We start from the raw sequence: 19916 nt of genomic DNA on the forward strand, positions 1-19916 counted from the left end.
CAGCAGATGGGGGTGTCCCTTCTACCCGAGGAATAGTAATGGGGCTGCTTCACCATATTTTATTTTATTTATTTTTTTTATTTTATTGATTGTTTTTACTAATTTTTTCCTGATAAGCTTGCTGAACTGTGCACCGAGTTCTGCTCGATCCTGCTCTCTTGCTTGTAGGGACAAGGAGATAGGGGGTCAGGGAGAAAAGAGAGGGGAGAAGTCAGCATTAGGTGGGGTCATTTAAATTAACGTCGAATCCACACATTTCTATGAAGCTGTTTTAGAGAAGGTACTATTGAGCCCTTGGATTTCCCAACGACTGAAAAAAGAACGAGTCTAATTTCGTCTCTCGGCTGGGGCCAAAAGATTCTCGAGTGCACAATGCCACCTCTCTGGAACGAGTAAATGTAACTCCTCTGCTTCAAAGAAATCCACAGACAAACTAGGGAGCAAAACCTAAGTGGGAGGTCCAAAGATCATGACTTGGGTACAGTATAGGTCTAGTAAAAGGGTATTCAGGTCATTAGAAATACTCTCCCTTTCGCTAGGACCTCCTTCCTTATCTCTATAGCCAGGGGGAAAGCCAGGATCTGAGAGGGACTCGGGGAGGGAAGGAGGCGTGTCAAAGGGAGGGAGGATCTGGGAGGAGGAGGCGGAGGCTCCAGAGGACTGCATTGGGAACTGTAGTCCTAGGCATCCAGGCGTTGGGGAGCTGCCCAGGGACTGAATCCCCAGGAAACAACTACAATTCCCAGCGCTCTCTGGGGCCCCAGCCGGGAAGTCCATGCGCAGTTAGAGCTACATTGTATCCTATTAGGCTAGAAGTGATGTCACCTGCGAGCTTGTAACAAACTAGCCACTACGGGGGAAACTCTTTAAAAGGATCCCATTGTATTCTGAGCTGCCTTTCACGGCGTTCGGAGGCTGCCCAGGTGAGGAGAGAGCGGCGCGCTACGCGTCTGTCCCTCCCTCTTGCTCTGGGGGACGCAGCTCCTTCTCATTCATTAAGTGGCACTGAAGGCACGGTGAGGAAGCGAGCGGGCTGCGTGTTCATCTCGGGAAGGGCGGTAGGTTTGCGGGGTTTTCTCTTCCTCCCTGCCTTTCCCTCTCTACTCCCTCTCCGTCTTTCTCCCTCTCCTTTTCCTTGAGCTGCGGGAGGAAGTAGGTAAATTTTAAACCCGTCGTTCAGGTTGGGTATGGGTGGGTACTGGAAACAGGACAGCTCTGGGCTTTCGGGTTTGGACTGAGTAAAGTCTGACTGCCCCTGGGCTGGGGTGGGGGTTGGAAAAATGGCTGCACCTCAATGCAAAACTGAGGCGAGCCGGGAAGAAGGGTATTTAGGGGAAAGGACTTAGGTTGTTCCCCATCTCCCTCCACGCCCCCCTTTTCTTTCATGTGTTTTTACAAGAGGTAAACTGACTGTCCAGTGCACCTCTCCACCTCGGGGATCCCTTGAAAGCTGGAGAGAGGGAGGCAAACGAAATTTTGGCCCCAATTTGGTGCTTCTGGGCTACGCTACTACCGAACGACTCGCTTCCTTTCACCTAATGCCCTTTCACCTCGGGGGCGCTTGAGCTACCTGTGGTCCGGGAGCTGGGTTAACAAAGCGTAGGTTAGGAGAAAAGGGGGTTCCTCTCACTTGGCTGTTCTGAACTCCAGCTTTTAGCTGCAGAGGAGTGGTTGTGGAGAAGGTGGAATGCTTAACACTCTCCCGACGCTTTACATCTCCAAAAAGAAATCACCATTTCTTGCCCCAATAGAAAGGGCTGAAGGTGTCCGCTATTCAAGCAAAGTTTGAAGCCGAAAGTCGGGGCAATGTACGTGGAGGAGGGACGGCAGGGTGTTGTGGAAATAGGTCTGGCAACAGAGCTCTACAGCTGGGAGGGCGGGAGACAGTGCAGGAAACGAATGGTGGTGAAAGCCACCGCAGTGGGTTGTGGTGCCAGCCACTGGTTGTCTAGCTGGTTGTTCCCGTCCCCATCCCCAAGGCGGTGCGCATCTCCGCCCTTGCCTTCACCACGTTTTCCGAGGTGAAGGGCACCCAGACCATGCTTGCACCAGCTTAGCGGGGGTGATCTGTTGATATTTTTTGGTCGGAAGGAAAGCTGAATAATCTGGTTTTCTCAGAATGTTCTGAGGAGGAAGTGGTGTTGAGCTGGCTAGGTTTCCCACCCTTCTGGATCAGTGTTGGAGGTTTAGGGACTAATACTAAAAAGGCTTTCACTCCTAGGTACGTTGTTTCTTCACTCTGATCTTTCCCGAATAGAGTATCATTCCCCTCATTTTTGCTGTCTTTCTTCCTTCCTCTCCCCGCTTACCCTGCCAGTATTTATGATGCCTTTACCCGTCAACTGGTTTGCTCTGTTAATTGGATATCGGTAGTTTCTAGGAAAACGATGCAGGACTGTGAATTGAAGCGAAATTTCCTTGCAGAAGGAGGGGGAGGATGAATTCCGTTGCTATGGTAACCTCTGTTGAGAGAGTCTTAATATCTCTCCCGGTTTTCTTCATATCAGGCTTGCTAGCCCTTGGGAAGGCATGACTTCGTGGGCGTGGTCAAATGCTTGTCCCCTGCCGAGCTGGTCTTTTAATTGCCCGGGTTCCCCCATCTGCCTGAGGAAAATTTTCTCCACTGTCCTTTAAAGAGAGAATTTGAGAATTGTATTTGAAAGTCCTTTATTCGTCTTTGTTTGTACCTGTGTGTGTCACCTGAAGCCTGTGCCCTCCTTCTCATTTATAAATTACATTAGACAATAATCTACTCCCTGCCTTGATAACAGCTGTATTTTTCAAGACAATAACCTAAATAAGGAAAGAATGTTGGAGGTCGCCCTTTGAGAGCCTATGTCTTTTCTGAGACTGAAGAAAAATTCAGTATCCTTCATCTGTCAGTTGTGAAGTCGATTAGGGAAAAGAGTAGGCCCCAATTAATAAATAAAAAAAAATCTCCTATCTGAAAAATGCTAGGTTTGGGAATCAGAAAATCTGGATTCCAATCCCAATTTTGATCGTGGTCAAATTGCTTCCTCATCTGTAAAATGCAGATGTTATTTGTACTACCCACCTCTCCCATTTTGTGTTTAATAAATTTCAAAGTGCTATAGAAATGAACTATTTTAATGCAGTAGAATTGTTTATTTAAAATGACAACCACATCGACAACCTTTAAAATGTTTTCTTCCAGTAGACAACATTAAAAGTGGTTCAAATCCAGCTTTACCACTACGGGCTTATTGTAACTTCTAAGACTTTATTCTTTTGTGGAACAAGGGGACATAGCCTATCTTACTATGCAGTTCACTCAAAATTAGAAAAAGGATATCTGAGGTCTGACAGAGAACAGATAAATTTGGAGAAGGGAAACTTCGAAGACACTATAGGAAGCAACTGGGTTTTAAATCCACTGCAGTGGGTTGTGATCCCCTAGCACTATTAAAAAAAAACCACACACACAAAAAACAACTTAATTTCTTCTGTATGCCCTTCAGTTTTTAAAATTCAAAATGGTATGTAAGAGGACTGCTTAGTTAAATCTTAAAACAATCAACTACTTCTATCTCCTTCAGCCACAGTTCCTGAGCCTAATAGAAAAGCATTTCTAAAACAATAGCTGTGATTGCAAATAGAACAAACTAAATAGGGTCCAAAAGGATTCTACTTGCCTCCTATTCCTTTGAAACTGGCTTGTGTTGACCTGCATAACAAATCCATTTAATTGTGCTTCTCTTTATTCTTCCATCCTAAAGCTACTTGCTGAGTTTTTGCCTTTGGTAAATTGAGATTGTCTGGGTTTTTAAATTGTTCAAATTTCATGTTCTCCCAAAAAGCAAAATTCATCTTATGTCTATTGGGGCGACAGTTTATTTAAAAGTTCCTTAACTGAGAAGAGTGGCCTACCTGCTATTTCTCATATGTGGCTTCCCTACTCTTTCTCTGCTGCTGCACTGACTGTCTTCCATGTCTTAAAATGCTGTCTCTCCTGACCTCCACCTCTTAGAATCCTTGGCATCCTTCAGGATTCAGTTCTGATGCCACCTTTTGCCTGAGGCCTTGTCTAGTCCTTCCCCAGCCCCCACTAGAAGGCCAGCTGCTAGCTAGTGCTTTAGTATCTAAGGTTACCTTGGAGGAGGAGCACCTGTTTTGCACAGGTGAGGCTGATTTCTCTTTTAAAGGAGCTAGGAGACTGTCCTCAGGATTTGTTTGGGCTGTATGATTTGGGCTACAACCCTTTATGCTGCATAAGTATGTCACGTTGAGGTCCAATATGGATCTTGAATCACTGAGCTGGCTTCCAGAAAAAAAGGTCCAGTAAAAAAAAGGTCCAGAAAACCTTTTATCTAGTATTATACGGTGTCTTACATATACCTGTTTACATACGTATTTCCTCTTTTATCTGAATATAAGCTCCTTGAGAGCAGGATAGTTTAGTCTTTTTTTCTTTGCATTCCTAAATACATAGCTCAGGGCTTAGCATGTTCCTTGATTGTTTTCTTGACACTAAATTCTATCACTTTATCCACTAAGCCACATGGTCATGAAATAGCCATTTCCTAACTTTATTCACCTTTCATATATTAAATACTTATATATACATGTTGATATACACAACATATAAAAGGTCACAGAAAGGAAGAGAAATTCATCAACTCACTTATTGTACATGTGTCTACATGCATGTGCTCATTTATTTTAATAAGTCAACCTGTAATTTCATCAATGTAAGACATTCCTAGATGAGAAAATTTCTATGCCTTATGGTCTTTGGTGTTGCCTGGGTCCCTGAGAAGTTAAGGGACTTGCCTGGGCTAGATATGTGTGAATATCTAAGTAAATGCTGGATTTGAAAACATGGCATTTCACTTCTCTCACCAAATTCAATTTTCTCATGTTTCTTTTGGCAGAACATACAGAATCATGATTAATCAGGATCAATTGAGCTATCCTATGTATTAGGTAAAACTGATTTCAATTTATTGATAAAGGAGCTTGGTACAGTACAGTACAGAAAGGGAACATGATTTGTCAGCAGAGGATCTGGATCCAAATCCTACCTGCCTGATCCTGAGTGAACCCACTTAGCCTCTTTAAGCACTGGTTTCTTCTTCTGAGATATGAAGGACTTCGACTAGATAATGTTTGGGGACCCTTCTAGCTCTAAATTTATGCCTTTTAGTCAATTCCAGAATTCCAGAATCCTTTTCATTTAAGGCATAATAGTTTCTTCATTTAATAGGAAAGAAGGTGGGTGTTTTCCTCACCCCTTTTTATTTATAAATGTGCTTACTGAAAGAATTATTTTCCTTCCTAGGTTACTGATCCTAATGAATGACATTGCCAGGAGGCCTTATGATCCCTTCCACCTTTTAACATTCCATGTTTCCAAGTTAAATTGAAATGGTACATGACTAGCGGGCATCTCTACTTTGTTCTGGGCTGACTACTACTATATGTGTGAAGTGTATAACCAAGTGTGTATTGTGATTTTTGTATAACTTTTTTTTTTTTTAACCCTTACCTTCCATCTTAATAACAACTCTAGACAGAAGGCAAATACTAGGGAAATGGGGTTGTGACTTGCCCCATGTCACATAGTCAGGAAGTATCTGAGGTCATATTTGAACTCAAATCTTCCCAGCCCCAGGCCTGCATTCTATCCACTGAGCCACCCAGCTTTGTGTAACTTTCCCAGCTATACAGAAAATGTTGTTTTAGGCAGTTTCCCTAATTTGGACTTTCATGACTGATGCTCTAAGTTTGACAGTTCTAGGTTTTCATAAACTTTTTTTATTACTTCATCAGTGTTCTAGCTTTAAAAGAGCATTTAAAAAAACCTTTTTGTTAATCTTTGTTTTTTACCTCATATTCATTTTCTGCATTATTATCCCTTCAGTCAATGAGCCATTCCTTAAAATAAAAATTTAAGAAGAAATTGGGAGGGAAAGAAAAACAGTTTAGCAAGATTAAACAATACATCCACTATGTTTGACAATATACAATATTGTATATCTGCAGGATGATCTCTTTCTCTCCTCCGGTTGCCCCACCCCCCAAAGAAAGAAGGTAGGGACATTTTCTCAAGTTCTGGCCAAGTTGTTCGTTATAATTGCATAGCAATACATTGTCGTCTTGGTTCAGTTTAATTCTTTCTGCCTTAGTGAATAGAAGTCTTCCCTTGCTTCTCTGAATTTCTTATGTTTGTCATTACTGAATGTGCAATATTCCATGACAAGCAAGCATGTACTAGTGTATTTAGCCAGTTCCATATTATTGGGTACCTACTTGGTTTCTAGTTCTTTACTCTCATAAAAATGCTGTTCTAAAAGTGTATGTGAGACCTTTTTTCCCCCTGAAATTAATCAGTTTTCACAGATAAGAATTGTACAGCAGAAGATCGAGAATATCAATGGAAAGCTGACAAGATGGCAGAATCTACCAGATAGACACCTTTGCCAGGAATAGCTCCTAAACAGTGTCTAGGGGTATGAGTGAACGTATTTCATTTTTGTTTGCAGTCAAAAAATCGTCTCCTATAGTTTGATGATTAGAAGGTGTGCTAAAGAATTAAAGTATCATTTATTTGATACTTGATATTACATTTTTTTGTTCAAAATGGTGAACTATGATTCTCAATATAACTTGCCAAGTAGAACCAGAGAGGTATGTTGATGAAGATTGTTCCTTTGGTTATGTAGTTGGCTGATAATTTAAAAGAGTTGAATGGAGGTGTGCCAAAGAATTTAAATTCTTGTCTTTCTGCAATAATCTAGTGTGCTGAGAATTTTTGGGGTGAATGTGGTTTTTATTTGAGCTACTGTTTATCAAATTGCTTTTTATGGTTGGAATTATAGCCATCAAAATATAGGAAAGTGTTACCTTTTGTAAATATTTTTTGTGGTGGCATAAAGATTTAGTGGCTTTGGCTTGAAGAATCTTGGCCTTCTGTTAAATCATTTTTAAAAGGTTGCAGCTGCTTGGATCAGCATAAACACAAGCTTACCCCAAAAGCTGGTAACCACTGGGAGCCTTAGGTGTTTGGTTTGTGAAGTAATCACCAGTGCTTGTAACTTCTACTGAGACCTCCTCTGGTTTTTATCTTGCTTGTCATATTTCCACGTGTTAAGTTTGACCTTACATAGTGGGAAACAACCAACTCAGTTCAGTAAACTTTTTCTCTCAATATGGGCCAGTAACCACAAGCTAAAATTCTTTCATTTTGAGTTTGGGAGGATATTTTTCTTTGGACCAGGCATTCTAAGCCATTTAAAAAAAAAATTATTTTATAATACTTCAAAGTTGCAAGACAGAGATTTAAAGAAACTAAATGTTCAAAATCTCTACACAAACTTAACATACCATTAATTATTTTCCTAGATGTGAAAACAATATAAAATGGACTTTTATATGGCAGAGGTACTTGCCCTTTTTTGTATCATCCATACCTTTGGCAGTCTGGCAAAACCTGTTGACCTTTGCTCAAAACAATGTTTTTAGATACATCAAATATATATACACATATCTATGTATATATATATATATATAAGATTACAAATGAAGCCGATATTGGAAGACAATTGTCTCAATATTAAATAAATAAAAAATAAAGTTCTTGAATCTCAGATTAAGAACCCGATCCTGTGGGGAAAGATAAGAAATCATTCTTTAAGTGATCCAATGTGAGGATGAGAATCAAAGAAGACTTTGATAATCTACATACTACACCACAAGCTCTTGGCAGTTAATAGCACACTATTCTAGATCAAAAATTTGTTCCTTCATACTTCAGATTTATTTATAAATTCAAAAGAAATACGGAGCAACTGGGTAGCTCAGTGGATTGAGAATGACTCTGGGAGGTCCTAGGTTCAAATCTGACCTCACTTCCTAGCTGTGTGATGCTGGGCAAGTCACTTAAACCCCATTGCCTAACTCTTACCACTCTTTTGCCTTGGAACCAATACATAGTATTGACTCTAAGACTGAAGATAAGGGCTTAAAAAAATGGAAAGTGTTGCTTCACAATAAGGAGTTGTGTATTTTCCATTAAAGATCTATGACTTCAGTGGTCTGGGAACTTCTTCCACTTAGGGACTTTTTAGACCTAATTTGAGAAGTACTTTTTAAAAAAAATTTTATTTGGACTGATTAGAGTTCCATGTTAATGAGGTCAGAATTGTGCATTCTTCTTGGGCAAAGACTGATCAAATCCTTTAGAGAGGAGACTGGCTGATGTGTAGTTTGTAGAGTGTATAGTTTGATGGGTACAAATCTCTCATTTGTATTTTGGGTAGGTAGAAACTCAAAGTATGATACCTTATGATGAAGAATAGCCTTTAATATGATTCCTCTCATATTAACCTTAGTTCAGGCAGGTGCTAAATATTTGTCATCAGAAGCAAATACTGATGATAAAGTATAGGAGAGAGCTGAATAAGTTCTCTAGTAAAGTTTGGGTTAGGACAAAGGGTTGATCCTCTCTTTACTAAGAATTTTATTATCAACAAATATTTATTAATTGTTTATATACTAGGCACTCATGCCTTTAGCTTTAATTTTTTTTTTCATTAGAAGGAATCATTTTTACTTTTCCAGCATGGACCAGGTCAAACAGCCTTGTCTTTAATGGCTCCTGGCAAATTGAGAAATGATAAGAAACCAGGTAGACTGGTAGAGGTTATATTGAGATAGAATACTAAATGCCATCAGGGCAGTACCAGATCCAGAGACATCTGGTTTAAAAGTCATAGAAAAATGCTAGGAAGTAAAGACTTGAACTGGAAAAAAGAAAAAGAAAAAAAGTTGAGCTTTGCCACAGAAAAGAAAGATTTAAATCAACTGGTAGGAAGTAGAAGAAGAAAGATATGATGGAAAGAGCTACTGAATTTGGAGTCCAGGTGTGAGGTGTGAATCCTAGCCCTGTGACTGCATGCCTATGTAACTCAAGTCTCTTAATCTCCCTGTACCTCAGTTTTCCCATCAGTAAAATAAGAAGTCTTAACTAGATAAAAAATCCTATGGTTTTGCTACTTTTTAATTAATTTTTGGAGTTAGTGAGTTCAATGATTTGGAAGATGATGAAGTCTGAAAGCCCTGCTGAGAGGGAGAGTTGCCAAAAGTAACTACTGATCAGTTCCATGCCATAATACTGATAATTATTCTATCACAGCAACATATGAAAAATTTTTAACAAGTGGCCATTAATTGAATTTTTTTGACTGATAGATAAGTTTGGGTGTAATGTTGAAAATACTCTTTTTTTTTCTTAGAGTAGGTCAGTTCACTGTGTGTCTTGGTGCATGTCTCCTCCATCCCTCCCTTCTCATGGGAAGATAGTATTTGGTTTATATATGTTTATATATATATATATATATATATACACATATATATATATATATATATAATGTATGTATATAAAACTTCTCTCCTTATTCAGCATTTATTTGTGTAGCAGACTAAAAGAGGGGGGTGGTGTGCATAGTAGGCCATAGTTAAGTTGGCTTTAATGTCTTAAAAAAGATTTTTAAAAATCCTTATATTTGTCTTTTCTTCAAAGAAAGTTGGAATGGCCATTAGATGTCCAATTCATAGCTAACCAGGAATTCTTTCTAATATCCCTAACAAGTAGTAATGATGAGGAGTGGTCATCCTGCCTCTATTTGATGGGGAGCAGACCTCCAGGGATGGAGGAATAGATAACAGTTCTTTGTGGTTAGTACCGACTGCCTTTCTTTGCCAACTCCCAGTGAGAGATGGACTTTTATTTTAGACAATATATGCTCTTAGTTTGACCTAATTTCATTTCAGCATCCTTTCTCCCATGTCTCATCCCTACTCATTTCTGCCCTCAGAATGTAATTTCAGCTCAAGGTATCAGTGAACTGCTTTATTGTCAGGCTTTTAAAAAAAAATTACTTTCACATAATCTACTTAGACAATGTAGACAGCTAGTATTCACATTTGCACACTTCTAAATACCAAGCATACAAATAAAAACCTAGCCCCCTTTTTGCCTTTTAGTTAACAAGAGGATGACACCAAAGCATAGAGGGAACTTCTTGTATTAGAATTCTCCAAGTTCTCCATGTGGAACAAGTTAGAAAAGTATGGAGAGAGAGTTATTAGGTTACACTTATATCTTATCACTTGGTTCCCTCTGGGTTGTTATTGTTTATACTGTCTCCACAGCCCAGGAATCTCTTTAACTGAAAACATGCTTGAGGTATAAAGATACTAATATCTTGTCTTTCTTCTTGTGGCTGTACTTGCAGATTGAGACTTTAATCTCTACAGCCTCACTTCCAATTGTCCTTCATCTCAAACTGTTTAACATTTTTGTTGATGACTCAGATGACAGAAATGTCATATTACAGATTTTCAGAGGACATGGAGCTGAGGGGAAGGGTTAACATGTTAGATGTATCAGGAGCCAAAAAGCAATATTCCTGGGTTGGAATGAAGGACCAAATTGAATAAAATGAAATACCATAGAAGTAAAAGTCCTACAAATGGGTTAAAAAATTAAATTTCCAAGTACAAAATAGAGAAGATATGTCTAGGTGGAATTTCATCTGAAGAAGGGTTGAGGAGATGACTACATAGCAAGCTCAAGTTGAGTCAGCAGTGAGGTTTTTTTTCCCCCCATTACTAGATTTGTGATTTTGTTGGTATATGGAACTTCCCATTAGGAAACTCCCTTTAATAATTCAAACACCTGCTCTTCAATTTCTAATCATAGTGAGTTGCCAGGGGTGACTTCTCAAGGTCATACCATCAGTGGGTCAAAGGTGGAACTTGATTAGATTTTGAAATTGGTTCTCTTGCTCTAACCACTATGCAATACTTCCTCAGCAGCCAGATGTAGCAATGGGGGAAAATACTTCTGTCATAGTACATTAAAAGAGAATGTTAAAAACAGGAGACAATGGTCTAATTGTACAGTCCTCCAAGGGAATCACATTTGGATAGTTCTGAGTACCCCATTTTAGGAAGGCCATTGAAATGCTAGGGAGCATCAAGATGAAGTTGATTAGGTTGATGAAAGGCCTTGAGTTCCTGCCTTATCAAGGAATGATTGAAGAAATTAGGGGTGGCTTTTAGTCTAGAGAAGAGGTGTGGTGATTGGCCAGCATTATAACCATCTTCACATATTTGCTGTCACCAGTTGAAATTGTGAAGAGAGAGGCAGAGAAATAGAGAGAGAGATCTAGGCTTAATATAAAGAAAATCTCTTTAGACCATTAGTGCTGTCCAAAAGTGGAGCAGAAATGTAATTGGCAATTTTTGTAGCTGGACCAAACACTACCTAAATCAGTTTTTAAAGACTGTTGTTTTTTTTAAACCCTTACCTTCCGTCTTGGAGTCAGTACTGTGTATTGGCTTCAAGGCAGAAGAGTGGTAAGGGCTAGGCAATGGGGGTCAAGTGACTTGCCCAGGGTCACACAGCTAGGAAGTGGCTGAGATCAGATTTGAACCTAGGACCTCCCGTCTCTAGGCCTGGCTCTTAATCCACTGAGCTACCCAGCTGCCCCCTAAAGACTGGTTTTTTAATTGAGCATGAGGAAAAAGCTTGGGATGCCTCTCTGTCTTCACAGAAACACCATGAGATGGGGAGAGGGAAGGAAAGTATCCCATTACTAATGTGCGAACCCAGAAGAGGAGCAGGGGATAGATAGGACAAGTTTATAAGTTTATCATTTGCTATTTTACTATTTTAACAAATTCTTGTTAACTAGATTCTGAAACTATTTGATTCTATGATGATGAAGGACTTAAAGTAATGTACGAGCTTTCCAATGTGTTGTCAATATCTTCCAAATTTGATTATATTGGGGGTAAAGGTGAAGAATTTCACATACCCTTTCTCTGTGCTTCTGAAGGTAGTTGCATCCTGGTGGCCTTTACATTAAGACTTGGTGACTGGGTTCTGAATGTTGTAGAGAAGTTTCTAATTCAAGAAAGAGTTTGCTCAAATGATTCAGTGTTAAGTACATAGATACTTCAGCCCTGAATTCTTATTTGAATATAAAAATAATTTTAGATGGTTTCTGCTAAAAATGTGTAGCAAAAGTTAACTTGGAAAAATGTGTTAATTTTCTTTAAGATTAAGTATAGTGAGGAGTAAAATTTAATTATTTCTTCTATTCATGATATAGGGACTGGTAGGTAGCACAGTGGAGAGAGTGCTGAAACTAAAGTCATCTACCTGAGTTCAAATCTGACTTCAAACACTAGCTGTCTGACCCTAGACAAGTCATTTAACCCTGGTTTGCCTCAGCTCTTATCTGTAACATGAACTAGAGAAGAAAATGGCAAACTGTTCTAGATTCTTTGCCAAGGAAACTCCAAATGAGGTCATGAAGAGTTGGTTACTACTAAAATGACTCAATGGCAAATATGTAATTTATTAAAACTTAGTGAGCAGTTTTACCAGGAGTGCTTTAGTATTTAAATGAAAAAACTAAAGATGGTTTTTTAAATAGAGGTATTCACTGATAGATGAATCTCAGAATTTTCTATTGTTTTAGAAGATGGAATTTAGAGTGACTAGAATATTACATAATCATCATTGTCCCTGCTTTCTGCCCTCTTCCTTCAATTTGCTCTTTGGTCACACATTTTTTCATTATATATATAGTAAAGGTTAGAAGAAAAATTTGACAAGGTAGGTAATGACTACTCTGCTCCTTGTCTATCTTATTTAAGAATCAGGGTATTTTTTCTGTTTCTATTTAAATTCCTTTTATTATGATTGTAACAAACAGCAAACATTTTCATATACAAAGAAAAAAAGAAAGGATTTTAAATGAAACTATGAATCTCTGTTCAGCTGTTTTTTGTTTTTTTTTAGGGGAAAAGTACATATTAAATTTCACCAGAAGGCTGGCCACCTGGGGATTAATTTTTTTTTGGTGAAGAGAATACAAGAAATGAGGGAAATTCTTTTAAAAATGTCACTTGGGTCCTGTGCAATTCCTTTCTACAACATATGGCAAGAAATCAAGCAATTAATAAATATTCATTAGGCACCTACTATGTGCCAGATACTGTGCAAAGGACTTAGGATATAAAAAGAACCTGATTTTTAGACCATCAGTAAAATTCAGTCTGACTGTTGAGAATTTTAGATTGTGAGTTCCTCTGGCACAGGGACTTTTTTTTTATCCCTTTCCTTGTATCCCCAATGTTTAGAATAATGCCTGACACATAGTAGATGCTTAATAAATGCTTATTGACTGACTGACTGTTGGGTAATCTAAATGTGAAATTGTTGTCCAGTGACCAGCATGTTATTGGAGAAGCTGGATCATATCAGTTTTTCTATTTTTGCTATAAATGAAACTGGAAGAAAGGAGTTGTAGCTAAATTGAAGGAGGACTTAGAAGACTCCTTGGAGAGTCATGGAAAGAAGTAGAGAAAATGGAGTTTGTCCTACACTGAGAGGCAGTGAGACATTATTTCACAGTGTAATTAGTCATCATGTATTACAAGATTAATGATAAATATTTGCTAAAAGACCATCATGAAATATTTGTAATTTATGCAAGAACAATGGTTGCTAGTGGTAGAAAAGTTCAATGAAGAACTTCATGAGACTCCTCAGATCAAAATCAGCAAATATTCCAATGCTTGATGACCTATGTAAAGGTGGTAAAAGATATGGATAGGGAGAAAGCATGGCTCAGAATGAAGAAATTAAGACATCGAAGACTACACAGTAGCCTCATAAATGTCATGAATACTTAAAAAAATAATTAGTAAATGCTGCATATGGTGTGTGCCATATAACAATTTCAGTGAAATAGATTATTATTTTTTTTCAAACCCTTACCTTTTGTCTTGGAATCAATACTGTGTATTAGTTCCAAGGCAGAAGAGTGGTAAGGACTAGGCAATGGGGGTTAAGTGACTTGCCCAGGGTCATACAGATGGGAAGTGTCTGAGACCAAATTTGAACCTAGGACCTCCTGTCTCTAGGACTGGCTCTCAATCACAGAGCTACCCAGCTGCCCCCAAAATAGATTATTTTTTAACAGACTTGTTTTCAATGTGGGATATTTATTTGAATCAACTGTCTTTAAAGCCAGATTATTGATTTGTCATAGCTAAGATAAAAATTTGTTTTAAAAGAAAGTAGGAAATAATTTTAAAATGTTAATGTAGTATACATTGGAAATGACTTGTCACTGAATTATTCAGGTAATTGAAAATCAAAAGTAGAAAATGGACAACAGAAGCGACATCAACACTGACTAATAGGATCTTCTAGAAATTAAAGCAATGTAAATTAGTTGCCATAAGGAGATTAGAAGACCCCCAAAAGCTTGTTAGTTGGCAAATGTTTGACTTACTTGCCCAGACAAAAAGAAATGGCTACCAAGATATCAACAAATTGGAATATAAAATTTTGTGAATGATAATTGATGATTATGAGGAAGATTAGAGCAGTAGAGGAGCGTACTAGTTTAAAGAAAGTTTGGCAAGGTATCCCTCACAGGAACTTATCCTGTGGGCATTTAATAATGATAAAGAAAGGAGGATTATAAACAGAAGAGAAAAAAATGTAAAAAATTTGCAAAAAAAACAGTATTTTGACAAACAATTTTTTTTCCTTCAGAAATTGGGAAACTACCACACTTTTGACCCCATGCATCACAGTTCCAGGTTTATCTCCTCTCTAGATAGAATTAGTAGTAAAGAAAACCAAGTTTGGGAAAGCTATTGGATTTGACATATATATATATATATATATATATGAAATATGTACTTAAGGCAATACAGTTTTGAAGATGTCTATGAACTATCTGAATGAGGGGAGGGGAAGATATCAAAGGCTTTTGAAAATCATGAATTTTATTAAAACTTAGAAAAAAAAGTGGCCAAGATAACATCAATAAATACCGACCTATATACTATGCTTATTTGACTATTAGTACAACATCCTTGAATTGTTGCCAGTAGTATGAGTTCTAGCAGGGCCCCAGGGAGCTTCCCATACCCCAGCAGAAATGACAAGTGCCCACATGTGGTAGTTAAAACTTACCTACTGGACTAGATGAATCTCTGGCCAGCTCTTCTGCTTTGTTCCCTTCCTTGAGGATAAGTGAGCAAGAATGATCCCAAGATGAATATTGCCAGCACTGGGAGCAACCTCTTGAGTTTACAAGTTATTAGGTTCCTCAAAACTGGCAGAAATATGGATGCATTGATCTACAGCTAATATCCTGGTTTTGGGAGAAGACAACTACCAATGGGAGGAGGAAGAGCCTATCACATGTCCTGTCTAGGTAGAGGATGTGGACCTTAAAGGAGACTGTGTTTAACACAATTGAAGGTGAAACACCAATTCAGTAGTTCTGAAAACATGCCTCAGTTTTTTTGTGCTTTAAGTCTCAAACTCCTAGGAGAGCTATGTTATGGCTGATTTTTAAAATGTCTGTGCCCAGTATGCTCTTATTAAGCTTTTATGTTGACTGTTTCTTTTGTGTAGAGGAAAGAAATAGTTGACCTATCTTCACTCTACATTGTACACTGAGTACCTTTTCCATTTCCTTTTGTGGAGACTCTGGGTATGAGCCAAAACAAAGATTTAAGTGATTCTCCTGAGAGTTCTAGTGTGGGGGCATAAAGATCCAGAGAATATAGGGATAGAGCCAAACTCTGACTGACCTTCCTTCCTTCCTTTTTCCCTCATTCCTTCCCTTCCTTCCTCCTTCTCTCCCTTCATCCCTCATTCCCTCCCTTCTCTCCCTCCCCTCCCTTCTCTCCCTCCCCTCCCTTCTCTCTCTCCCCTCCTTTCTCTCCCTTCTCCCTCCCTCCTCCCTCCCTCCATCATCTTCTGTCTTAGAATTGTTTCTAAACCACTGTAAGGGCTAGGGAATTGGGGGTCAAGTGTCTTCAGACCAGATGTATCTTTTATGTAATTCCTTCCTTCGATGGGTTGGATAGCTCAGAGCCTGTCTTCTTGTCAAATTCACATGAATTGTTTTCCCTACATGCCTTTCTTCAGGGACCAGGTTCCCAAAGTGTCAGGAAGGGTGAGGCCTGCAGCTTCCATGGGCTCCATTGCGTTTTGTGTGTTGTTTATACTTAGATGGGGCATGGCCAGGACCTAATGGACTGATTTCACCTAATCCTGAGTGCTTAATTCCATTTTGGGAGCCTCACTTGTACTTTGGGTTCTTCTGAGCTTTCTGAGCTGTCTGCTTGTCCTAGCCTTGTGTGAATACAAAATACATTTAAAATGGGGTAGTAAACATTAACTGGTTTATACACACAAAGGCTTTCAGATAAGTAAAATCACTAGAAGGGGAGAGTATTTTATAGAAAGTTTGACTGTGAATTTCTTCTCTTTCTCCACATCTCAAACCCCTTTGACGTTAATCCTCATTTTTTCCACCTTTATTTTGTTCTCTTTTTCTCAACAAGACATCAACCTCTTGGAGTCTCATCTGGACTACTGCAAAAGCCTCTATTTGTCTTTCTGCCTCAAGTCTTTCCCTTCTCCAACTCCTCCTCTTCTCAGTAGCCAAAGTGATTTCTGTAATCTTAACTACATCAATCTTGGGAAACTCCTGTTGTCCCTAGGATCCAATGGAACTCTGTGTAACTTTTAAAATCTTTCGAAACCTGGCCCCAGCCTACCTTTTCAGTCTTATGATATGTCACTCTCCTTCCTACATTCCATGGTCAAATGAGTTAATACCTGTAAAGCACTTAGCACAGTGCCTGGTACTCTATAGGACCTATATAAATGTTTATTCCTTTTCCTTCCCCTTCCCTGCTCTATGATCCAACCTTACTTGTTTTCTTGCCCTTCCAATACATGACATTCTCCCTCCCTCCCCCATTTCCATGCCACTCCCCTGGCTATCTCCCTTACCTGGAATATATTTCCTTTTCACTATAACTTTGCTTCAGTTCCTTCAGATCTTTGTTCAAAGATCACTTTCCTTTTCCCCAAATTACTTTTTGTGTATTTTTATGTATGTGTTTTCTTCCCTTATAGAATTCCCTTTTTTTCCCTTGAAGGCAGAGATTGTTTTATTCTTTTGTTCTATCACCAGGAGTGAGCCCAATGTCAGGCACTTGGTGCTTGGTTGATTAAAAGGTGGTATTCAGTAACACCACACACATCTGATAGAAGTTCGTAAAGTGCCAGATGCTTCCCAGTTCTTGGTTTTTCACTCTAGTTAGCGTGTTTGTTTCTGGGGGAAAACACACACACACACACACACACACACACACACACACAATTATGTAATAGATGAATAAGAACTTAACAATTAAATGTTATTTACTTTGACAGGCAAGTTATTTCATGTTTTACATCTACACATCATACGTGCCTTAAAGGAATGCATAGAGTACTGTCAAAATAGTAAACAGTAGTTTGTAACCCCAATTCTCTGTCTTATCTAATATTAGATGTTCTTAGGCCTAAAGGTCAAATCATCTTTTCTTGGCCTAAAGGGCTGACTTTAGGACTTGTTTAGATAAAGTTTTCAAACAGAAGAGCATATCCACATGATATATCCAAGAGAGAAGAGACAAAGAAAAAAAAATACAAATTAAAAGCTTATTTCCTTTCTCTTCTTTTTCTCTTAATGATTTTTCTCTCTGTTTTTCTCTTGTCCTTGTCTCTGTCATTCAATCTTTCTCTCCCTTCTCCTCTCCACACCCCTACTATTACTAGAAACCAGTGTTGCTGAAATTGTTTTAAACCCTTACCTCCCATCTTGAAATCATTACTAAGTATTAGTTGCAAGGCAGAAGAGAGGTAAGGGCTAGGTAATTGGGGTTAAGTGAATTACTTAGGGTCACACAGCTATAAAGTGTCTGAGGCCAAATTTGAACCTGAGACCTTCTGTCTTTAAGCTTGGCTCTTTAGCCACTGAGGCACCTAGTTGCTCCTGCTTCATTTTTACTATTATATCCAGAACTCTTACCTCTTTTATTAAAAAAAAAAATTTCAATTCCTGTTTTTTCACCCTTTGAATACTTATCTGTATACACATGCTATTGTTAAACATAAACGCAATATTTTGTGGGAATTGATATTCTTGCTAAGCTTTTCTGTTGTCAAATTTAATATGCATTTTTTATTTTCTGTTTCTCTAATTCTACACCCAACACTGGAGGAGAAAAGTGTTCAGAAAGGGCTTAAGCAAAGGTGTGCTGTTAAATGTTTAACAGCTGAGTGGGCGGTAGTGGCAACCCACATATATTCAATACAGTTTTCAGCCCAGTCTACATTATTAGCATTTTCTCCAATTCCTTCTTATAAGTCTAGATTTTAACAAATCAAACCCTGATTTATCTTTGAGATGTAAATGCTCATACTGAAAGTTTAACAATCCGCTCTTGAAGATTTCCTTTAAGAATAAATTATATGTTTTTAATTTTTTAATTTTTAAATTACATTTTTCATTAAAATGTAATATAAAATTTTAAATTAAAATTTTTAAGAATTGAATTTAATGAAACATATCCTGTATAATAAGATAGTTTCAGGGTAGATATTTAGTTTTCCTCCCCCCCCCAAAGTAGAATAACTTTATGGTACTGGATATTCCATATAAATAGGTCCCTTAATTGTAAAGAATTAATTATAAATAAATATGCACATACATATGTACATATACATGCAAGCACTATGAAGATAGGATTAACTCTCCCCTTGCCAACTCTTACTTAGTGTCAAGTAGGGGTAGTTTAAGTTCTTGATCTCTTCCCTTGCCTATTTTTAGCTAATCCCTACTTGACACTAAGTAAGAGTTGGCAAAGGGAGAGTTAATCCTATCTTCACAGTGTGTGTATATATATATATATGTATATATATATGTATGTATATATGTATATATATATGTATGTATGTATGTAGTACCATACCGTGAATTTGGACGAAGAATTGACTAGATGACCTCTAAAGTCCCTTGTTCAGTCTTTTCAGTTGTGTCTGATTCTTCATGAGCATTTGGGGGGTTTTCTTGGCAAAAATACTGGAGTGGTTTGCCATTTCCTTCTCCAGCTCATTTTATAGATGAGGAACTGAGGCAAACAGGGATAAGGGACTTCCCCAGGGTCAGACAGTAGATATATGAGGACAGATTTGAACTCAGAAGATGTCTTTATAACTTCAAGCCTGGCATTCTATCCACTAAGGTCCTTTCAACTCTAAATCTACCATCCTGTTAAAATTGGAACCTCATTTCATGTGGCTCCCCATTTGGGGAAAATAACACAAAAATTTAGAGATTTATCCTATTTTTCACCTTTACCACTATTAAAGTCTGTTGATGGATGAAATCATGTTCAGATAAACATAATAAAAACAAAAGTAGATCATTTACATCAAGAAATATTGGTTACTTTGAACCAATTGAAAACTTAGTAGATATGCTTTATTTAACTTTACTAACTACAATATTCTAATATATAGTTTTGATAAAGAAATGATTAAAGACCATTCAAAATTCATTGAAAATTGTAGATGGCTTATTAATGTTCTATGATTCTATGAAATCAGATTTGGAAAGGACCTTAGAGGAAAATTATTTTAGTCTAGCTCCTCTTGGTTCCTTTCCCATTTTGCAGATATGAGGAAATTGAGACCTAAAAGAAAATAGTCTCACAATTAACAAGTGGCCAAGATGGAATTCGAGTCTTACTATACTCTGTTTTATACTTTAGTAGTGAATTTATTTATATCTTTTGTAAGTACAATAAAATAAAATAAGGAACCTCATTAAAATGTTCTAGAGTGAGGGTTGGCAAACTAAAACTCATAAGTCAAATATGGCCCACTATAAGTCAGAACAAGTAATATTAGTAGAAATTCTGAATTATTGCGGCCTAACTTTTAATACTACGCCTTGTCAATCTTAAAATTATTGTAAAGAGGAGTTTTCTGAAGGAATAAAAAATGCTGA

The 19916-nt window shown here is 37.9% G+C and overlaps 1 protein-coding gene across 6 annotated transcripts in view; it reads left to right on the forward strand.

The window, feature by feature from the left end:
- Positions 1–674: 674 nt before the first annotated feature.
- Positions 675–19916, forward strand: part of DAAM1 (dishevelled associated activator of morphogenesis 1) — a 232987-nt gene continuing 213745 nt past the window's right edge. The window contains exon 1 of one of the 6 annotated variants that reach the window (XM_007472963.3): positions 675–1058. The gene's annotated coding sequence lies outside the window, so the exon portion shown is untranslated. Of the gene's footprint in view, positions 1059–1092; positions 6052–9446; positions 12650–19916 lie in introns of those variants that run through there. The other 5 variants (XM_056810827.1, XM_007472959.3, XM_056810828.1 and 2 more) reach the window with 5 other exon arrangements.

Source organism: Monodelphis domestica, chromosome 1 (assembly GCF_027887165.1).
Source record: "Monodelphis domestica isolate mMonDom1 chromosome 1, mMonDom1.pri, whole genome shotgun sequence".
NCBI lineage: Eukaryota > Metazoa > Chordata > Mammalia > Didelphimorphia > Didelphidae > Monodelphis > Monodelphis domestica.